The sequence below is a fragment of the Pteropus alecto genome, unplaced genomic scaffold (assembly GCF_000325575.1).
Source record: "Pteropus alecto unplaced genomic scaffold, ASM32557v1 scaffold95, whole genome shotgun sequence".
In the NCBI taxonomy this organism is placed as follows: domain Eukaryota; kingdom Metazoa; phylum Chordata; class Mammalia; order Chiroptera; family Pteropodidae; genus Pteropus; species Pteropus alecto.
This window is the reverse complement of record NW_006441071.1, coordinates 1833929-1847329: the sequence shown is the minus strand read 5'-3', so window position 1 is coordinate 1847329 and position 13401 is coordinate 1833929. Positions and strand designations below refer to the sequence as shown.

The window sequence follows — 13401 nt, the reverse complement described above, 5'->3', positions numbered from 1 at the left end:
TTTTTTTTTTTTTTCCTGTGGGGGTTTTTATTTCTTTTGCAAAGGCTCTGGCCCATAAACAGAGCCAAACCTAAGCCGAGTTCATGAAGGCATGTTGGCTCCGAGCTGCTGCTGCTGGCTTTTGTTTTTTTCCCCCAACCTAATCTGGATATTTTCTAGCTTTCCTCTCCATTGGCTGGAGTGAAGGGGTGAGAATGGCTATATTACTCAAGGGAAAAGAATATTCATAGAGTCCACAGCTTTACTCTAAAACCACCGTTTCGTTATCACAGCAGTAGCACCTTGATTATTACAGAGCACCTCTTGAAAGTCCTGAAACGTTGTCCCATTTCAGACCAAATGCGAAACATCAGTCTCGTTCTTTACAGAATCTAGACCTGGTGGGTGTAATGAAGAAACACACACACAGAGGTGAGTTCTGACTTGGGACCTCAAAAGTATGGTAAGGCCAAAGTATGATCCACATTCTGAGGTTCATTAAAAGGCCCTCTCATCAGTGGACTGAGACTCCTCCCTCGGCTCCAGGCAGCCTGCAGCCAGGCCTCCTCGGGGTCATCCCAGTCTTCCCTCCTGCTGGCCAGGTAGCACCTGCCAGCAGCCTGAGGGTAAAGTCAACCAGGGACTTATAAACCCAGAAATCTGAAACTTTAAAAAAATGCTGATGTGTTTTTAAAGGTGTATTTTATGCCAAGAGCCTGCTGGCAGGGAAGGAAACACGGGAACTCTGTATATTATCCACTCGAGATAGCTTCAGTCCCAATCAACACTACTGTGAATTGTTTAAATCGGACCAATTTCCTACAACCCCCTCCCCCCACCCCAGATGGTCCAGATGATCCTGGATAAGCATGTTAGTCAGCACTGCCAAACTCTGACTTAGACGGTGCAGTCATATTTTACAGCCAAGATTGTATGTGCATGGACATCGTAAGTAGCATCTCACTGTTTTACCTGTAAGAGAATAACCAGGCCCTAAGCTTATGGACAAGAGCAGTAACCAAGCAATAACTAACTCATTTTGAAGAAGGCAAGGCCTTAAGTCATAAATCTGTATGGAGCTACTTTTCATGTGGAGAAATATATCAAGTTCTTCCACCAGATGCCCAAGAGCATGGAGACATTATTGTACCCCCTGCCAATGGAAACCCAAAGCATGCCCTAGGGGTAAAGAGACATTTGGGGAATGGAAAATAGGCTTGCTCTAGTTCCTTTTTTCCAGGAATGTTTTAAAGTTAGTTTTCTTTGGGCAAATATACATGAGAATAGTCTTGGCCTGGTTATTTGACCAGCTTATTGGGAGGTCCCAGAAATCGGAGTGAAAATTAAAGTTGCTTGTCTTCTCTCACAGCCTTCTTGGGTCCAGCTGACAAATGGGGAGTAGGGAACTGAGTTTTTTTCCGATATGAATTAATCATGTCTCTCAGCCTACTGGCTGGTGCCAGTTCTCACTCATTCAGTGCTGCTTTAGAGACCATCTCTGTCAACCAAGGGGACGACAAACCTGAAAGGAGAGGGAGCCAGATAATGCAGTAAGGCACTTTCCCTGATTTTATCCAGTCACCCCGTAGCCTCAGAGTGAGGCCCATACACACCATATACCATGAGCAGAATGGAGATCCCTCTATAAATTTTAAATGGCTGAGTGTTTTCCAGTTTTATAAAATTAAATTAAGGAAAGGACTCCCAGACTGACTACACCAAGTGCCAAGTTTCATCCCAGCACACATCATTTTTATAGTAAGTTTTAACTCTGTGAAAAGTACAGGATTATAATGGAAATGCTGACAGGCCCAGAGCCAGCTCATGAAGTAATAATGCCACGTCTTTAATATTTTTACACAGCATGTCCTAATCTGCCACAGCTTTAGATAGCAGTGAAATAAGTGAAAACCCCCAGAGCACTACTTTTTTCTCCTCCTCTTTTAGTTTTTGTACCCCCTTTTCAAACCATCCTTCCTTAGGAACCTCTTTCAGTCCATTTACATTTTTTGCTTTGTGCAATTGGTTTATCAAGCTCAGCTGCCTTTTTCTGAGCTGTTTGGCTGGAAAGGAAGGAGAGGAGGGAGAATGTGCACTCTGAACTCTTCCCTTCTGCTCATTAAGAGTAAGAACTCATGAAAATGAACTCCGGATGTGTGGTTCACTCAAATGACGGGCAGCTAATGAATGCGTGAGTTGGCTTGATCTATCCTATAAGGAGACCACAAATCAAGCTGCTTGCCTATCTCTTAGCAGACCAGAAATCCTGCTCATTTTCAGCCCTTCAAATGAACAAAAATATCCACTGAGTAGTGACCACAATGAGTTCAGAGCTTCTTTCTAGACGGATGCCTCAAAGGCAGCTCTCCTCACCACTTATAAGGTGAGCCAGCCTCTTCTGCAGGCAGTGTGAGGAAGTCGAAGCCAGGGCACCAGGCCTCCCAGTTTTCTAACCCTGTATTGTCCTCACCTGTTGAACTCAGCCTGTTTCCCTGAGTGATGCTATTTTAGTTACAGAAACCAACGTGAAATACGAGACAAAAGTGAAGAAAGTCAGTAAAGTCAATTTGACTTAATCAGGAGTGTCAACTAGTGGCAGGTTATAGCTAAACTGACTCCCAGAGGATACAATTTCATATATAATTTATTTTTCTTATTGTACACATCTCCCCCATTCTAAACTTTTATCACTCTCCAGTTAATGTGGTTTTTAAAAAAAAAAAAAATTAAGTAGGTGAAACTAGGAGAAAAACCCTCACACATATGTGAATCACACACCTGGCTTCGGCTCAATTTAGAGCCACAGTGGACCTAGGAATGAAGGCCTAAAGGCAATATTTTCTTTCACTGGTTAGGAAGGGTTGATAGAGGCTTTCTGCTGCCAGAATTCTCATTAACTAGGCAGCTTTCCCAAACACTGCTTCCTCCTCAGCCACCTAACTAACTCAGGACCTATAATAACTGAGGTCTGAGGAGAGCGAGCACTGTCATTCCCTGCTGATTGACCATTTCCTGGGGTGGACATTGAGATTGGGAGGATAGAAATGGTCAACATTCATGTAGCTGGGAGGGAAACAGAAAAAGAGATGCTAACCCGTGTATGAAACACTGTTAACTTCCTCACTGAAGCAAAGGAAGCAGGAGAGTGGTTCATTATTTGGCTCCTCTCGTGGTCTGGAATATGTTAGCGCACGGTTTTTGGTGTCCTTGATTATGGCACATCCAGAGATTGCTCACCTTCAAAAAATGATCGATACTTCTTTTACTTTAACAAATGAGAAATGTCCGTGACAGAAGGGAACCCCTGTTACAAGCCAGGTTTTCTCATTAGCAGCGAAATGTGGATAATTATTCACTGAGAACATACACAGTGGAAATTCATGTTAGATTCCTTGTTTTGACTATTGCTATTGGCAAACCTCAGAGACCACTGTGTACACAGAGATGTGCACATAAACATGTACATAAAAGCAAAGGGGCCTGTACTACATGTGTGCTGAGGAGGGTACCAATTCTGAGTACAAAGTTTTTAAGGAGAAGAAGCTATGTATTCAGTTAAAAGCATGGAAAAACATGTTAGTAATAGAAAAAGGAGATGCCTGGCAATTTTGTTCATTTACTTAATTAAAATTAGTTTATTTGGGTCTTTACTTTCCTTTGACTGTTGAAAGTAGACTTTCCTAGAGCATTTTCAATCCAAGATAAATCGTCACACTTCTTAGGAATACATTTTCTAAGGTCACTGGCCAGATGTGAAGAAAAACACAATAACCTATTGAGCAGAATATTTAAGATTGTCACAGTTAGGATATACATTTAGCAATCTCTACTAAAGACCCAAAATAACAATCGACAAGGCAGGAGTTTATCCCTGTCTCGTGTAGCAGAACAGAGGAAGACAATCCAGGCATGGTCTGGCAACCTACTGCCACCTAGGGACCCAGGCAAAAAAATTTTAAAGTCCTGTTGCTCTGCAGTATTGCCATTATCTACCTAGGCCGAATGGTTTTCTCCGTATACAAGTTCTCAATAGCAGGACGGAGGAAGGGGCAACAAAAGCAAGTTTTTAAAAATATGTCCAAGGATGCATACACATTACTTTACCTTTCATTTCACTGAGTGTAATCACATGGCTCACACCCTGTTCTTCCAGGCAGCTTTGTACCTAACTAAAATTCAGGATTCTTTTACTATAAGAAGGAGAGGATAGATATGAGAGGATAACTAGTAGTTTCTGCTATACAGAGTATCCACACTAAAGTTGGAATCAAAGGTGACGGAAGTACAAATGAAAATGATCTCCGACTTCAACAGAGATGGATGAAATCTGGCAGGAATTTTTAAGTTGGGAAAATTATAAAAATTTGCAGAAACATCTGAAAATAGCAGCCTAGGACAGCATTCGTTGTTGTTAAAACCTTATAGGAGTTAGAATAGCTGTTATCAACAGGGCAAGTAATAACAAGAGTTGGAGAGGATGAGGAGAAAAAGGTACCCTCATACACTGATGGTAGAACTGCAAATTGGTACAGCCATTATGGAAAGCAGTATGGAGGTTCCTCAAAAAACTAAGAATTGATCTACCATATGATTCAGCAATCCACTTACTGGGTATTTATCCCAAAGACTTGAAAACTCATATCCAAAAATTCATAATGTTCATAGCAGCATTATTCGTGGTGGCCAGGACGTGGAAGCAACCAAAGTGTCCTACGATATTCATAGATGATTGGATAAAGAAGCTGTGGTACATATATATACAATGGAATATCATTCAGCCATAAGAAGAGATGAAATACTGCCATTTGTGACAATGTGGATGGACATCGAGATAATCATGCTAAGCGAAATAAGCCAGACAGAAAAAGTTGAAAACCACATGATATCATTTATATGTGGGATATAAACCTAAAAGCAGCAACAAACGAACAGGACAAACAAACAGAGACTCATGGACATGGACAATGGACTAGTGGTTACCGGAAGGTAGAGGGTCGGGGAGGAGGGGGAAGGTAGATGGGGTAAAGGGGGTCAAATATGTGGTGACAGCTCCCTGGTTGGTCTTTTCTCAGTCTTACAGAGTTTCACCTTATCCATGTACATTTTCAATTGAGCAAAGACTCCAGAGGAATTGATGCACATTTCTGGAGCTCTTTTTCTGTGCAGCACCCTCATCTCCAGAATTCTCAGCAACTTCCAGCTGCCTCAGGCTCTTTGAACTCTGTCTTTTGTTTCATCAGTTCATCCAGACTGCAGTGTTCTGCTTGAGATAGTCCTCTGTTATGCGCTGAATTATATGCTCCTAAAAAAATGTCGAAGTCCCTAACCCTCAGTACCTGTGAATGTCACCTTATTTGAAAATAGGGTCTTTGCAGATGCTCAAGTTAGGATGAGGTCATTAGGGTGGGCCCTAATGTGATCGGTGTCCTTACAAAAAGGGGAAATTTGGACTGAGACAAACAAAAAACTCCACGTGAATATTAAAGCAGTGGTCATAGTGATGCATCTACAAGCCAAGGAACACTGAAGATTTCCAGCAAACCACCAGAAGGTAGGAGAGAGGGACAGAACAGATTATCTTCACAGCCCTCAGAAAGAACTAACTCTGTTGACACTTTGATCTCAGACTTCTAGCCTCTATAAGTGAGGCAATAGATTTCTGTTGTTTAAGCCTTCCAGTTTGTGGTACTTTATTATAACAGCCTAAAGAATCTAATATACCCTCCATACTTTACAGTTAAGTGTGTGTCTCCAGGCAGAAAGCCAGAGAATTCATAGAGCTCACCTAATCTGTTTCTCTTATACAGACATCACAATCTTCTACTGTCTGTTGTCTAATGTCTGAAAATAATCATTTTATACATTTTTGTCCAGTTTTCTAGTTATTTGGGGGCAAGAGAGAGAGCCCAATCTTTGTTACTCCATCATGGCTTTCAAGTCTTTTTCTTTATTAATTTCAACAGTATGACTATAGGTACCTAGGTAATCTGTTAACCTTCTTGGAACTTTACGTAGTTTTCCAAAAAATTTGAGAGGGTAGATGGTTTTATTTCTTACAATATTTCTATCTTATTTTTTCCTTCTTAGACTTGAATTACACATATATTAGACCTTGTAATGTTTTCCTTAAGTCTCTATTTTCCTTCGACCTTTTTTCCTTCTGTTCTTCATATTGGATAATTTCTGCTGAACTACATGAAAGATCACTAATACTTTGTCCTGCCATCTTCAATTTCCTGTTTAGCTCATCTAATGAATTTTTTTTGTACTTTTTATCACTAGAATTTTTTTTATAGTTTCATCTTCACTACTGAGATATTCCATCTGTTCACTTATTATGTCCATATTTTTCTTTATGTACTTACATATTATAGCTGCTTTAAAGTCACTGTCCACTCATCACAACATTTGTATTATCTCAGGATTGGTTTTGATGCTGTTTCTCTTGAATATAGGTCATATTTCTTGTCTAGTGGTTTTGGATCGTATACTGAATATCAGAGATGATATAGTATAGAGAATTTGGATTCTGTTGTGTTCCTCTGGAGAGTGTTTTTTGTTCTAACAAATGGTTAACTTGACTCAAATTCCAACCTTTCATCTTCCCTTCAGTGGAAACCAACTGAAATTTCCACTCTGTTCTTTCAGCTTCTAGCTGCCACTCTTTTTCTAGGTCCCCGGGGGACTGCCTATTAAGAATTTGGGCAGGTTTTGTGCAGATTTTGACCTTTATCACCTCTAAGACTCTTCCAGAACTCCCTCCCCCAACTTTCCAGCTGTTCTAAGAGCCCCCAGACTCTGTCCTCTGACATCTCAAATCAGTAAAGCTATAATTTTCCAGCTCCCTGAGCCACATGGGGATTGGACAATTTCCTCAGGCAGAAGGCCATAAGCTGGCAAATCACACCTGTTGCCATTCCTGGGTTTCTAGAACAAGCTCTCATTTCTGCCACTGCTTTTGGTTAATCTTCAGTGCTTTCAAAGAGTTGTATTGTTTTGTGTATTTTTTGTTGTTTGTTTTGTTTTTATTGTTTGTTTTCATGATTGTTATCTGCAGGAAGTTTAGCTCAACCAAGTTATTCATCATTACTATAAGCTAGAATCCCCACTCAAATTCTTTAAAGAATTTTCTAGCCAAGATCTACTCTGTTCCTGTTTTGCAATATTTGAAGCATTCTCATTTATCCTCCTCTTTAATTCTTTATCTTCTTAATAACTCAGTTGTCAGTCCACTTCTAAAGAGTTAAGACCCGGAGATAAATTCTCTCTTAAAGAAAGAAATGGGTGTACAGAGCATTGAATGAGATGGTTTGATATACAGAACACTTTTATTTCCAATTCCACTAAGAATTATTGATCATTTAAACATGAGTTCGAATTTTACCATTTATGTTGCCTAAAAAGGGGGAGATTGTTTCACATACTAATTTTCATATACTAATGAAATAATGCATTCATTTAAAACAATTCTTATTGATCACTTATTTACTAATAACTTGTTTCTTAATCAGCTTCCTTTCCGGATTTCCATGGTATTACATAGTCTCAGTTTCCCTCCCATCTCTCAGACCACTTCTTAGACTCCTTTAATCCTTTCACTTCCTTCTTCAATCACCGAATGCTAGAGTTCTCTCATTGTTTTGTCCTGAAGCCTGATCTCTCTTCATTGAAGGTTTCTTCCACACACATCTGTGAGACTGAGTCACAAAATCTGTGGTAGTCAGCTCTGATCTCTGACTTACCTTTTTATCTTTATCATCTCAATAGATTTTTCCATCCTGAGATTCAGTAACAACCTTTAAAGTCAATATGCTTAAAACTAAACTTATCTGTCATCAGCGGTGGAGATAAGGAATAGCTTCTCTTCCTAAGGTACCTATTTCCATTACCAGTCTCTCTTGCATTCCAGTATTCTTAGCTTTTCCTCTTTGCCTCCACCAGTTTCCTCCTCACATCCTGTCAGAGCTACCTTTGCAAATATGTCTCATTTCTTGCCACATCTGAACTGAAATTCTAGACGGTCTTTTCTCTCAAGCCAGTGAATTTTGCAAACAATCACTTTAATGACCCCTCTAAAGCCAATCTAGATTATATCATTCTCCCTCTTCAGGAGCTCCCAAAACATCAGAGACTGGCCTTCAAGACTCTTCTCATTATAAATCCCACCCACTATGCCAGCTTCATCTGTGTTCCCCATGTTCCAGTCAACTAGTCTTTTCTCCCAGCCACACCACCAGTTTTCTTATCTTTGCACCTTTGCTCACACTACTTCTAGACTGCTCTCCCCTTCCTACTCTGTATCCCTGGTCTCTGCTTGTCTTAACCCTAAATAACCTCCATATATTCTATCTGTTCCATGAGCCCTTCATTGATATAGTTCAGTTTCACTACACTATAAGCAGTGTATCTAGAAGCAGTATAGATTGAATAGATCCACTTTGCCCTTGGCTCCATGAAGAGGAAGAAGAAGATTGAGGATGATGAGTTTGAGATAATATTGAAAAATCTTGAAATCTAAAAACTTAAAGATCATCTAATTTAGTGGTTACTAATAGTGGAACCTTTTTATGCAGAAGCCATATCTATCTATCTATCTATCTATCTATCTATCTATCTATCTATCTATCTACAGTGCTTAAAATGTAGATAAAGCCCCAAGGCCCCACCTGTGCAGATTCCCTTTCAAGGTCCCCTCCCCAGATACCTCTTCAGAACCCTAGGGCCTCAAGGAACATCAACTTAAAAATCATTGACTAAACCAAAAGCTCTCATTTATAGATTAGAAAACTGAAGCCAGAGAATCCTATCAAACTCTAGAGTTTTCTTTGAGAGTCATGAATCTGGGTAGCTGCATTTGAAAATAACTAAATTGCTCTTCTTTGTAAAACTTTCTACAAAACTGATTTTCACCTTGATAGATTTCAGAGTGAGAGGCATTACTATGAAGGCAGCTTCTCAAAAACATCTGTCTTAGTTAGTGTTCCTCACGGGGCTCTCTCAAGATGAGTTTCAAGAACTCCACATTCATGGCAGCCCTCATGCCTACCATTGGACCAAACCCTACCTCATTCTCTACCTCATTCATCCTCATCCCCATCGCCACTGGAAGCACTAGGCTGAAGGCCCTGGGAACAGGTCCAAGACCAAAGCGAGATCCACGTGTGGCTTCTGTTTCCAAAAAAAAGGGAGAGTTTGGAATTTAATTGTTATGCAAATGGTCCTCTTATTTAGCCTACTAAGATTTCTGGCTCCCAGACAAGTAACTTTATCAGCCACAGAAAACAGTTCGAGGCTGCTATCACTTCTTTTTCTACCTCAATACTCTCTCATAAATGAATCCTAATGGAGTTGAGAAAGTAAAAACCAGGAGTAAACACGAGAGATTCCCTGGCCCAAATATCTACTATTTCCTTGAGAATAGCAAGGTTCTTATTTATCAACTTAGAATCCAGTCAGCCTCACCAGAGCTCTGTCCACATTGACCAAACAGAATGATTCATGGAGCCAGCATCTCAAGTGTATGGCACCTTTTTTTTTCAAAGCAGATGTATTTGCGAGACATACATTTGCTGTTTTCATTCTGAAAAGCTGTACTTGTCTGAAGCTTCACTTGTTAAAGCATGCTATGTGCCTAAATAAATGTAGTTTTCCTGCCCTTTATTAAAAAATGAAACCAGCATCTAACCCCAGACTCATTTGAGATTACAGCAGGGGAGTGCTGCCGATCTCAGGAGATCCCCAATGAACTGATTTCTATATACCTCTCCCCAAGGCCATGCCCACACCCATTTCATAATGGAAGTGCAATGACACCATCATGGAGCTCATAGCATGTAGATGCCTAATACCACCAGAAGCACACAGGAACCTGCTCCTCCTGAGTACCTGAATAAGAAGATACAGGTTGGGAAACAGCCAAGATAGCACTTGGGTAAAAACTCTGACCTGCTCCAGGCCTTGGACCCATGGGCCAAGCAGAAGAGATAGAAGGCCCTCCTCCCTAAGTATATCAGTTAGCTATTGCCAAAAAATAAAAAAATAATAAAAAATTTTTTAAAACTCTGCATTTAAAAAACACAAGTGTCAACATAAGAAACGTCCAAACCAGAGAATTTTTATAAGAGTCTATTTGAGCCAAACTGACAACATATCAGCATATGCCGGGGAGCAAGATCTCAAATGCTCCAGAGAATAACAGTTTTGCAATTTCTTTTATGCATTTCAAATTAAGGAAAGAATGTAAGACATTATATGAAGGGGGAGAAAGCAAGGTGGGGATTGGATTACAGGATAGTTATCAATATTGTGTGTTCTCTTGAGGATATTTATGGTCTATTTTAAAGACAGTTAACCTAGGTACATAAAAACAATGGACATTGCTTAAGGCAAAGACAATCTTTTTACTAAATAGGTTATATTCCTGGGGCATGACTACCCACCATGACCCGCCCCATTAGAAACTTATGATCAGATCACCCTGTGAGGTTACTTTCCACAGAACCTCTTTTTTCGTCCAAGCATACTCAGTGGCCTAAAATAACAATGATGTATTCTTACTGATCTTATTTATTTAGTTCAGCTGATCTAAACTGGGTTCGGCTGGGGCGACTTGGCTATTCTCCACATTTCTCTCATTATTCTCTTGGGATCATCAGGCTAGTTCAGGCATGTTCTGATGGTGATGGCAAAGACACAAGGTCTCTTGATGTCAAAGTTTGGAGATGGTACACCAGCATATCTACCTCACTACTTTTATCATGGAAAAATGAATACACATAACATAAAATTTACTATTTTAACCATTTTAAGTGTACTGTTCAGTGGCATCAATTATATTCATGTTGTGCAACATAAAAGCTTTACATCTCCAGAATTTTTTCATCATCTCAAACTGAAACTCTGAGCCCATATAATAATAATTCTCCATTTCCTCCATCCCCCAGCCCCTGGTAATCACTGTTCTACTTTCTGCTTCTATGAATTTGACTACACTAGGAAACTCATATAAGTGGAATCATACAATATTTGTCCTTTTGTTTCTGGCTTCTTCAACTTAATATTTTCAAGGTTCATCCATATTGTCACATGTATCAGCATCCCTTTTTAAGGCTAAATATTTCATAATACATATGCACCACATTTTGTTTATCTTTCCATCCATTGTCGAACATTTGGGTTGTTTCCATCTTTTAGCTGTCATGAATACTAATATGAACATTGGTGTACAAATACCTGTTCAAGTCCCTGCTTTCAATTCTTTTGGGTATATATCCAGAAGTAGATCATATCATAAATCTATGTTTAATATCTTGAGGAACTGTCATATTGCTTTCCACATTGGCTCTACCATTTTACATTCCTACCAGCAATGCACAAGGGTTCTAATTTATATCTTTACCAACACTTGTTTTGTTCTTTTAATAACCATCCTAATGAGTGATAAGTGGTATCTCATGATTATGATTTGAATTTATATAACAGTTGGTGATATTGAGCATTTTTTCATGTGCTTATTGGCCATTTGTATATCTTTGGAGAAAGACTATTCAAGGTTTTTAAATTTAGTTATGATTATTGTTGAGTTGCAGGAGTTCTTTATATATTCTGGATTTTTTTTTTAAATGCCTACAGTACCTGGTATTCCTAGGTGGTCTCCCACCCAAGTACTAATCAGGCCCGACCTTGCTTAGCTTCCCAGATCAGACTCGACTTACACTTCAGTACTCTAGTTAGTACCTATATTCTGGATATTGCTCCCTTATCAGATATGTGATTTGCAAATATTCTCTCCCATTCTGTAGGTTGCCTTTACAATCTGTTGATAGTGTCCTTTGCACAAAAACTTTCAATTTTGATGATCTCCAGTTTGTCCAATTTTTTTTGTTGCCTGTGCTTTTAGTGTCTGATCTAAGAAATCATTGCCAAATCTAATATTGTGAAGCTTTTCCCTAAGATTTTTATACTTTTAACTCTTAGGTTTAGGTGTTTGACCCCTAAAATAATTTTAATATATGGCATAAAGTAAGGATCCAACATTTTTTTTCACATGTGGCTATCCAGTTTTCCCAGCACCATTTGTTGAAAAGATTGTTCTTTTCTCAGTTGAATAATCTTGTCACCCATGTTGAAAGTCATTTGACCATATATGCAAGAGTTTATTTCTGGAGTCTCTATCCAATTAGTCTGTATGTCTGTCTTTATGCCAGTACCATACTGTTTCAATTACTGTGGATTTAATAAGTTTTAAAATCAGAAAGTGTAAGCTCTTCAACATTGTTCTTTTTTTTTTTTTTTCCCAAAATCGTTTTGGTTATTTGGGGTCTCAAGATTTTATATGAATTTTAAGATAGGTTTTTCTATTTCTGCAAAAGAACATCATTGGGATTTTGATAGGCATTGCATTGAATCTGTAGTTCACTTTGGGGAGTATTAACATCTTAACAATGTTAAGTCTTCTGATCACGAACATGAGGTATCTTCCCATTTATTTATGTTTTAATATCTTTTAGCAATGTTTTATAGTTTTCAGTGTACAAGTTTTTCCCTCCTTAGTTAAATTTATTATTAAGTATTTTATTCTTTTTGATGCTACTGTAAGTGGAATTGTTTTCTTAATTTTTCTTTCAGATTGTTCATCATTAGTGTAACCTCTGACTCATTTTATTGGCCCAAGTTATCACATGGCCAAAGTCAGGAAGGAGGTGGAGAAGTATAGCCCACCTATCATAGGGGGGCACTGCAAAGTTACATGGCAAATTGAGTCAATACAGGGAAGACTGAAGAGTTGGATTCCATAACACTATATCCCACACTGAGCTTCCCAGGCAGATTTTAGCATTATTTTTCTAGGGTCCTTCTTCAAAGTAGTCTGCTCCAACCCAGTCAAGCTACACGATTACAGTGAAAATGTGTCTGTGTAGGGGGGAGGGCAAAGATATGAAAGGAATGAACAGACAAAGGAAGTAGGAAACAAGGTACCTAGGTAAATTGCTGGTACCCAGATGAACTAATGGGTATGGATATAAGAACACAAGGCAAAGAATAAAAAGGCATGCTCATTGATCTTGGGAAGGTCTCTTAATATCTCTGAGCCTCAGTTTCTTCCTCTGGCAGTGGGCTAGATGATCCCTAAGGGCCCTTCCTGTGTTGACTCTGCATACTATTCCAGTTCTAACAGTGCTGCCCCAGAATAGAAAACAAGCCAACATTGGAAAATCCCTTCTCTTTACAGACCCATAAGCATACATATCCATGCAGGTGGCCATCTGTGTGTCTCATAGATGTCATCATTTACATTGCATTTTATTAATGTGCTTTTTTAAAAAATTCTATACCATGTGGGAATTCTTTGTAAGAGAAAAAATAGTCTTAACTATCTTAACAATCCCCAGAACAGTAGTCACCAAATAGATTTTTAAAACT

The 13401-nt window shown here is 39.0% G+C and overlaps 1 protein-coding gene across 4 annotated transcripts in view; it reads left to right on the top strand.

The window, feature by feature from the left end:
* The window catches only part of ADAMTSL1 (ADAMTS like 1), a 391854-nt gene that overhangs the window by 348008 nt on the left and 30445 nt on the right, over positions 1-13401 (top strand). The gene's annotated exons all lie outside the window — the stretch shown is intronic.